The sequence below is a fragment of the Aplidium turbinatum genome, chromosome 7 (genome assembly GCF_918807975.1).
Source record: "Aplidium turbinatum chromosome 7, kaAplTurb1.1, whole genome shotgun sequence".
Classification (NCBI taxonomy): Eukaryota; Metazoa; Chordata; class Ascidiacea; order Aplousobranchia; family Polyclinidae; genus Aplidium; species Aplidium turbinatum.
The window spans coordinates 28,974,927-28,983,320 of NC_137478.1; the positions used below are offsets into that span (position 1 = coordinate 28,974,927).

General features: G+C 37.9%; 1 pseudogene; it reads left to right on the forward strand.

Moving 5' to 3' along the window:
* The first annotated feature begins 4,440 nt into the window (after positions 1 to 4,440).
* On the forward strand, positions 4,441 to 4,536 carry LOC145774936 (U6 spliceosomal RNA; annotated as a pseudogene).
* The last annotated feature ends 3,858 nt before the right edge of the window (positions 4,537 to 8,394 follow it).

Consider the following 8,394-nt stretch of genomic DNA (forward strand, 5'->3'; position numbering starts at 1 on the left):
ACTTAATAAGCACAAAAACCCACTTAACAAGCATAATTTTCAGCTATATTAGCTTGAAATTGTGTAAAAAGGTGTAGCAATTTTCTATTTTTTATCGCGCTTTCGACAATTCTATGCTCTATTTCGCTGCTAACTCCGTTCCTAATGTTCTGTGATCGTTGAGTTGTACAAAACACAGCTCGCAAAAAATGCAATTTTCGGCCCATCGAAAAAATATAAGATAGCCTATGGCATATAACTGGAAAGAACCGATGGTTGGGTACAGCTGTTAACAGATGTAGCAACTTTCAGCCATAGTCAGTTATACGTATGGGAGTGGCAGAAATTGGGCTGAAGGCTACTCAAACTAAAAATTGACCACAAAAATGCAGAAGCCTAACGATTGAGTCACTTCGGGTCAAAATTTAGTTAAAAATTAAAAAAAAAAACGTTTCCGCGTAGTATCGAACTCATTCCCTCTGGAGCACCAGCCCGACACGTATCCTACGCGCCACAGACTGTTTTTTTTTTTTCGGTCATTGATTGGTCATTGACCAATTTTTTAGCAAAATGACCAAAAAAAATATTGTCAATTCGGTCAAAATGTTCGAAAAAATATATAGTCAATTGACTATATATATATGACCAAAAATGACTAAAAATGACATAGTCAGTTATACGTATGGGAGTGGCAGAAATTAGTTTCCAGCTTGATAAGCCTCAAATCGTCCGGTCCCAAGGTGGGCTTCAATAAGCGTGACGACGGTATCAGTAATAGCCTATGCAAATGATTTTGAAAATCTGTCAATCAAATAACCTAACGCTCTACATTAATTTAAGTCTTAGAGCTGATAAAATGGTTTACATTGCTATAAGCTGCATAAACAAAACTACAACTTCAACCCAACAATTCAAGCGACAAATGCATACCATACATAAAGAGTGAGATAAAAAAATAATTTGCCAAATTCAAAACTTCGGTGTTCCTGCTGGTTGACGAATTGCTTGCTTGAAAAATCTATGTTGTCTACCAACTCAAGTATTACACATGAAAAAAACTCATGCAAGTTGAATACGTCTTCTGGTGTTTTTTCTGCTCAACTCGGACTCAAAAATCAGCTTCGTCCATGTGCATACCAATCACTCTTCATTTGAGAGGAAACTTTTGCTTGGTTGTGTTTTCCTCGGCGGAACAATATGATTTCTGCAAGGAAAAGCGGAAAAAAGGAAGGGATTACAAGATAAAAACATAAAAGTGAGTAAAATGTTTTTTTGGTACGGTAAGTTAGTTAAAATTATGGGACAAAAATACTTTTTTCTGTTCTTCTACTATCACACAGATTATATCATGTCAATGGTGCATGTGAGATATCAGCGTAAAAATGCCATAATTTGTCAATCTTTTAGATTACTTCAAATCATTGGCATAACTGTACTTTTTATCTTATCCTTAAAAGTATAAACGGAAAAATACCATCAAAATAAGCGCGCTATTCAAGAAGCCTATAGACTTAAAGTCAATCTAACAGTATTCCTGTTTCCTCATAATCACTATCTACAAGAGGCCTGCTGCCGATATGCACACCAGGGGTGGGTTTAGCTGATGGGGGGCCTGGGGCACTTTTCGATCGGGGGAACCGTGCAATTTTTTTTTAACTTGAAAGTCACTCACACCGCTAATGCCTTTACGCCAAGCTAAGTCACCACCTTGTGGCTAAAAATTAACCTTGAAAGAAAAAGGAGGCATTTTGCAGAAACTTCAAAGGATGAGAGAAAATAATAATAACACAAAATCACATTTTCCACGTGGGGGGCCCTTCAAAAAAAGGGCCAGGGGCAACTGCCACCTCTGCCCTCCTTAAATCCGGGCCTGATGCACACAATGTTTTATGGTAGTCATGTGAAGAATACTGCTCAAGTCTAGCCTATAGCCTACATGTAAAATTCTAGCTAGTAGTAGGCTATACTAGCTAGTAGGGTGGGTCGCGAAATGGACTTTTTCACCAAATCAAAAACCTCAAATGGTTATTTGAAAATAGGCCCAAAAAACACTCCATGCCTAATCTGAGCTCATTTGGTCTAGGAATAGCTTGCGAAAATGCATTTGAAATTTCCCAAAAATCCTGATTTTTCGGGAAAAATGCCATTTACCATTTTTCTCCAGAACTTGAAAAAAATTATTCTGTTACACTATAGGCTATTGATGAAATGCATGCCCTTATACAGTTTAGATGTCATTGTACTCCTTTAAAGGTCAACTCAACTAGGATTAGGCTATGTCTCAAAAGTAGCCTACTTGCTTGAAAATGTGAAAAAAAAGTCAAATATGATGTCGAATACAATTTAAATTATACACTGCAATGTATTAGGCCTATAGGCCTACTGTACGGTATGCTAGTGTGTATAAGTCAAAAGTAATTGATAATTCAATTCAATTCAATTCAATTCAATTTATTTTTCTTTGTCAGAATGCAAAAGAAATGATATTGTGAAAAAGAAATACAGTAACAAAACTAACAAAAGGAAAAGGTGGCAAAACCTTAATGGTTTAAGACGTGCATGAAAGGATCTAATATTGCGGTATATGCATCAATAAATAGGCTAGGTAGGCTATAGTTAAGCACGGCCACCAAACCTGATATTTTAAAATAAGTTGATGCATGGCCACCTAAAGATATGGCCTGATTTGTCACATTTTGCAGAAATTTCCAGGTTTTTCTAACTTTGAGCGAACGTTTAAATAAATTTTTCTAAAAATTAGATTTTTACGCTTTCTTTATTCTTTTCTCCAGATGACACAATACGTTTTAACATCTTTACATGTTGAAAAACAAAGAAAATTTGTTTTCGAAGATTTTAGTCAGACTGTTAATTTTCAATAACAGTCTGATTTTGCGTTTTTCAACTTACTTTTTCTCATTTGCTACTGCTTTCCCAAGGCAACAAAAAAGTTTTATGTCATTAGGAAACCGCAAAAAGTAAAAACATCTCAAAAAATGTCAGTCAAGCACTAGCAGTAGCTGTAATCAAAATCTGCAAAATGTGACAAATCAGGCCGCACCTCCAGGTGGCCATGGTTGATGAATTAGTTAAGAATCAGTCGCCTCCTCGTTCCTGGAACAACTGGAGCGCCAATTCTTAAATGCTTTATTGCAGCACACATTTGAAGCATTTTTCCAATTGTTTCAAATTTTGTAGCATTCAAGCTGAATTGTATAGAAACATAATATTATGCAAAAACATCTAAGTTATAAAAGCAGTTCGGCTGCAGTCAGTCAATTCATTCATCAATGGTTCATCCATCATAACCGCCACTTTGGTGCACAAATGAAATGAAATCCTTCTTCGAATCAGATGTTGGATGAATGGCTCTTGAATTAAGCTTCGACAGAATTTGGCCCTTCCTACGATGATGTCCCAATAAAATTTTGCTGGATTCGGTCACCAGTTTGACGACTCGCTCGATGGACTGAGTATGATTGTCAAATTTCCCCAAAAACAATCTTTGTTAGCGTATTTTTTGAATAGAAAAGTAACCCATATCTGCTGTCACCAGCGGTTCCGTATGGTGTGGTTGAGACCAGTCAAATAAGTCCGAGTAATATTTAGCATCAAAGTTGAGTTTCGGTAGGCTACACAGAATTGCCTTACTCGATCATTTTCAAATGTAGAATCTCCACGGATATTCCTGATGATTTCCACCGCCTTTTCTCTCATGATTGAGTCTGGATCTGCAACCATGGCCTAGATCAGGGGTCACCAACCTTTTTTGCATGCGGGCCACTTTGGCACTAAGGAGAGCTGTGGCGGGCCGCACTAATAAAATTTTAGGTAGGTTGACTCTTATGCTAGAAAATAACGGACTTCGTACCCAGTATCCAGCGTTACACGTTGTTAATATTTGTCTTAGAATACCGCAGCGACACAATTAGTCGAACAACGTTACAATTAGTCGAACAACCAGGCCAAGTTCCTTTAACAACACTTTTGACTTCTTTAACAATTAATGTTTAATAAACGAGGCCACTTGTTTTGCGCACTTATAACGATGCGAGTGGTTTCATCAGAATATCCATCGCCAAGCAAGAGTGGTGTTGTCACTTCGCTTCACAAATGATATCTTGCAATTAACAATTTCAGCAAACAAGGAAATGTTTGACACATCGCAATACAGGCAACAATTAGTGACCTGCAAACATATCAGCGAAAAATAGGCTCTAACAACAGGGAAAAAGACACCAGGCACCATAAAACAAACGTTTGTGGAAATCAGCGAAATATCGTAATTCATGAACAGTCTTCCCTCAAAAAAAGCAATGAGTTGATTTTTCATCCTTTTTGTGAGAGCCTATAAAACCGTCTTTCTTTTATTATAGACAACTGTCACATGTGGTGCTTATTAGCATGGCAAGAGTTTGTTGCAACATTTTGCAGTAGGCTACTTGCTCTGGCAGTACATAGGCCTAGGCCTATACTAAAATTGGAACGATACAGAGAAGATTAGCACGGTCCCTGCGCAAGGATGACACGCAAAATCGTGAAGCGTTCCATATTTTGCCAATTTATTATAAATTGAATTGGCACACCGACCAATTTTGCCTACAAAAACTTGCATAGGCCTAAAGAGAATAGCCTACTGCTCGTGAAACACAGTGACGGTGAAACGCACACTAGTGTTTACATGATATTTGAAAACTTAAAATAATCAACCCTATGCTCACAGAAAATCAAAAACAGACGATTTAATCAACTACTGGGTCAATGTGGCTGGACATCGCATTGGAATAACTTTAAGCAACCCCCACCTAGAATTATAATCTGATTGGTCGGTCGGTGGAATCGTATGCAAAGCGAAAATATGCTTCCCAAAAAGTATTTTTTGCCTTCGTGCTCTTTAACTCCTCAAGAAAAGTATTTTTGGTTATACTTGTACGCTGATACCTTCCACGGGCCGCAGCGATACAGCGTGGCGGGCCGCATGCTGCCCGCGGGCCCCCAGTTGGTGACCCATGGCCTAGATCAAATTCTCACTATGAGCAGAGTAGGCGTGTCTTTCCAGGTATGGCCTAATTAGGCTATGTCTTGTGAAGCCTTGGAAAGCAACTTAAACAGTTGGATTACTTAAAAGATGTGGGCTGGAGCATCTTTGTACAAGGGTTCGCACTTAATGTCAAACCATAATTGAGCATAGTTTGTAACAATGAAATACGTGAGTGCCTCAAGGTTGGCCTTCACATTACCAACAAGACCATGTTCATTGTTCAGTTGTTCACTAACGTAGGTACAACCGGCAAACTTTGGAGGCCAAAGTCAACCATCGAGCATGGTTTAAGGAGCCGATCTTAATGCTCTCGAGTCGGACTGGTACAGATCCATTTCGAATAGCTGCACAAACATCATAACTTACAGATACCGTTGATCACCCGATAAATAATGGACTATCTTTTGAGGTACCGGTAGTTGTCGGATAGGTGGGGCATTTTCGATCGGTTGAAAATTGGTATCGATAGGTAGGTAAGTTGTCCAATAGGTCCCTTGAATGACCTATCACCGGTAGTAGCCTATCTCCATCAAGTTTGATAAAAAGATGCCGAAATGGCAACTGATTGGTTTGCAGCATACATATCAGCCAGACAAGCCGATGGTCTAAATGCTTTTCCAATGATGCGATAACCACGCCATGCATTCCAATGTTAACCATTGTTGAGTCACATCCGATGAACTTCAAACTGGTCAGCCAATTTTTTTCTTTTAGGGCAGCCGATAAGGATTGCTGAATGTCCTTAACTCTGTCCGCTTTGAGGGGTGAAGTGAGTTAGATACTTGCCACCAGGCTGTTTCACTACAGAATAATGTTCCTCTTTGGTCATGGAAAGAGTGTTTGATCTTTACGGCCATCAAAAACACACCCTGGATCAAAGCTAGGCACACTGCGATGAAATTGCAATTCATATTTTCATTTTTCTAAGATATTCCCTATCTCTTTGGATTTTATTCTTATCAATTATTTGTGAAGTATCATCTTCCGTTACAATGCCGAGATCAACTAAGAGAGCGGTAGCCTACATATCGCTGCTGTTACTCGAATGGACACACCATATCTTTCACTTCCACGTACAGTATTTTCAAAAATCTTCTTTTGTCCAAGCCAATCGAGAACTTGATACGTTTTCGGCATTTTCAGTTCTGGCACATCAGCAACAACATCTCCAAATGAAGATGTAACAGAGGAAACAATTGACGACGAGTCATCGGTATCATCAGTATTAGTAGTCTCCCTGAATGTCACTGGCAAATGTGCTGCAATGTGCAGCTGCGGATCTAGATCCTTGTATGATGTAGCATTGCATAATTTAGCAATTTCTTCACAGTTTAAAGTAGATTTTGATATAATCATTAGGTGAATTGTGACCTTTAAAAGGGTATAGTGGTATCTAAAATGTATAAGGAGATGCATTTCATCAATATTGGATTACAGAATAATTGTTTTAAAATTCTGAATAAAAAGTGATAGGCCTAAATGCCATTTTCGCCCAAAAGTCTGGATTTTTGGGAAATTTCAAACGCATTGTCGCAAGCTATTTCAGGTCCAAATCAGCTCAGATTTGGCATGGAGTATTTTTTCGGGCCTATTTTCACATATCCATTTGAGGTTTTCGAATTGGTGAAAAGTCCATTTCGCGACCCACCCTACTATAGCTAGTCTAGCAAGTAGGCTAGCTATAGGGGAGACCGGGGCTAAAAGTAACAGGGGTAAGTTGTAACACTATCATTTTCTACCCAACTAAACAGAAAAATGTATTTCTCTATTGCGCCCTCTATCAAGTGTATTGTAGCTAAGTTACAGAGAAACCCTCGTTTCAATATCTCTCCGTACAGTTGAGTTATAACGAAAAGCATTTTTTGCCTACTGAAAGTAAAATTTTAGAAAAATAAACTTGTAGTTACTACGACAAGTAAAAGTAAGCTAGAGGGCTGGTCTTTTTTTGTTGATATAACCATTTACTTAGGTATTTAAAAAATTAAAGGTGACCAAAAATATGTGGCATTTTATTGGTGAAATATCGAACAGTTTATGGCTAACTGCTATTGGGGCAAGATGTAACAAGAGCTGTGTTATGTTCTTTGGCAGTAAATGAGCTAGATTACTTGGTAACTGTTACAATTATGCGTAATTATAAAAGAAAAAGTGAACGTGGGAAGATTCCACCTGCTGTATTAAAACGTGATGCTGAGGAAGCCATCACTGGAAATGAGTCTATTTGAAAAATTGCCAAAGATTACAACATATGCCATGTGACTTTGTTCAGACTGGTTAAGAAAGTTAAAGGAAAATTTAACTAGCCTACCTAAGATAGCTTACTGATTGTAAGAAAAAACATTGAACACCTGTAGGCCTATGTCTTTCGAGCGTATTCGAACAGTAGACCAGGAGAAAACTGGGTCAGGTGTGAAAAGTGCCATGGTTGGTCGCATTCTCAATGTACCGAGGGATTGCCAAAGTATTATTGTCACCTTTGTGAGGAGTAAAGGAAAAATGTGAATTTTTGAAATGCCTATTATATTGTGTGCAGTTTTGCTTCAGTGTGTACCTTCTGGTGAACATTTTCTGACCTTGAGGAGTGAATAAACCTTTCTTGAGCAAAAGTGAATGTTCAGTAAAGTGTTTGCTATTTATTAGCAGCAAAAATATTCTGTTACAACTTGCCCCAGATCCGGGGCAAGTTGTAACGCCCGATTGAAGTTTTTCTAGGCCAATTTTCTCAAAATCCTTAATACATATCACAGGGCTTTAGGTGGAATAATATGCGTAAATAGTCTACCTATACAACTAATCTCCAAAAAATTCGCTCAGACTTGTTTTTACAGACATATAACAAATAATTCAAAAAATGTTACAACTAGCCCCGGTCTCCCCTACATGTAAAATTTGAGCATTCTTTGCAGTAATGATGTTTTGTGGCCATAACAGAATTTTTGTTGGTGCACAAAAATTCATTATTTACTCTGTGGTTAGATCTAAATTCGTGATCTTGTTACTTTTTATTCAAATTCTTCTTCACACGAAGTAAAACATTTCGAGTTTTCTGCTGTAAGTTTTTCGCTAAATTTGCTTGGATTTAGCTTACATCCTGTATAAATAGGACGTCTGTTTTGACAATTTTAGATAAATTTATTTGTATTTGCATCAAACTCAAGATGGTCCATTTATTATTATAACCGCAGTTAAAAAATTTAAAAGCAAATAGGCTATTGCATCTTGATCACTGGCATGGTATCGATTCTCTTACACATCAGCGTTCCTTGATACTCATTCGACTCTGCATCGGCGGTTACGTTCTCGGAGGTTAACTTATCTTTAACGGAACAATAGTGTTCTCCAAAAACATGTTTGATAGACTTAACACAAACCAT